The sequence below is a fragment of the Zea mays genome, chromosome 1 (assembly GCF_902167145.1).
Source record: "Zea mays cultivar B73 chromosome 1, Zm-B73-REFERENCE-NAM-5.0, whole genome shotgun sequence".
Classification (NCBI taxonomy): Eukaryota; Viridiplantae; Streptophyta; class Magnoliopsida; order Poales; family Poaceae; genus Zea; species Zea mays.
Genome location: NC_050096.1, coordinates 272,894,224 through 272,895,999, shown reverse-complemented (window position 1 = coordinate 272,895,999; position 1,776 = coordinate 272,894,224).

The window sequence follows — 1,776 nt, the reverse complement described above, 5'->3', positions numbered from 1 at the left end:
GTAACAAATTATCTAGTGAGCTAAGCATGTGCCATGACACTATTGCCAACCTTAGAAGTGAAAATGCTAAGGTAGATTCTCATGTTTGCATTGATCCTAGAAATGATAATGTTGATTTACTTGCTAGGATTGATGAGTTAAATGTTTCCATTGCTAGCCTTAGAAATGAGAATGAGAAACTAATTGCTAAGGCTAAGGATTTTGATGCTACTGTTTCCGACCTTAGAACTAAAAATGATATGTTGCATGCTAAGGTTGTTGAACTAAAATCTTGCAAATCCTCTACATCTAATGTTGAGCATATTTCCATTTGTACTAGATGTAGAGATATTAATGTTGATGCTATCCATGATCACCTAGCCTTAATTAAAAAACAAAATGATCACATAGCTCAACTAAATGCTAAGATTAGAGAGCATGACTTAGAAAATGAAAAATTTAAATTGGCTAGAAGCATGCTCTATAATGGGAGACGTCCTGGCATCAAGGATGGCATTGGCTTCCAAAGGGGAGACAATGTCAAACTTAATGCCCCACCTAAAAATTTGTCTAACTTTGTTAAGGGCAAGGCTCCCATGCCTCAGGATAACGAGGGTTACATTTTGTACCCTGCCGGTTATCCCGAGAGCAAAATTAGGAGAATTCACTCTAGGAAGTCTCACTCTGGCCCTAACCATTCTTTTATGTATAAGGGTGAGACATCTAGCTCTAGGCGACCAACCCGTGCCAAGTTGCCTAGAAAGAAAACTCCTAATGCATCAAATGATCATGTCATTTCATTTAAAACTTTTGATGCATCTTATGTGCTTACTAGCAAATCCGGCAAGATAGTTGCCAAATTTGTTGGGGGCAAGCACAAGGGTTCCAAGACTTGTGTTTGGGTACCCAAAGTTCTCATTTCTAATGCCAAAGGACCCAAAACCGTTTGGGTACCTAAAACAAAGAACTAAACTTGTTTTGTAGGTTTATGCATCCGGGGGCTCAAGTTGGATACTCGACAGTGGGTGCACAAACCATATGACAGGGGAGAAAAAGATGTTCTCCTCATATGAGAAAAACCAAGATCCCCAACGAGCTATCACATTCGGGGATGGAAATCAAGGTTTGGTCAAAGGTTTGGGTAAAATTGCTATATCACCTGACCATACTATTTCCAATGTTTTTCTTGTAGATTCTTTAGATTACAATTTGCTTTCCGTATCCCAATTATGTAAAATGGGCTACAACTGTCTTTTTACTGATACTGGTGTTACTGTCTTTAGAAGAAGTGACGATTCAATAGCTTTTAAGGGAGTGCTAGAGGGTCAGCTATACTTGGTAGATTTTGAAAGAGCTGAACTCGACACTTGCTTAGTTGCTAAGACTAACTTGGGTTGGCTTTGGCACCGCCGACTAGCCCATGTTGGAATGAAGAATCTTCACAAGCTTCTAAAGGGAGAACACATTTTGGGACTAACCAATATTCATTTTGAGAAAGACAGGATTTGTAGCGCATGCCAAGCTGGGAAGCAAGTTGGCATCCATCATCCACACAAAAATGTCATGACTACCGACAGGCCGCTGGAGCTACTACACATGGACTTATTCGGCCCGATCGCTTACACAAGCATCGGCGGTAGTAAGTATTGCCTTGTAATTGTGGATGATTATTCTCGCTTCACTTGGGTATTCTTTTTACAGGAAAAATCTCAAACCCAAGAGACTTTAAAAGGATTCTTGAGACGGGCTCAAAATGAGTTCGGCTTAAGAATCAAGAAAATAAGAAGCGACAATGGG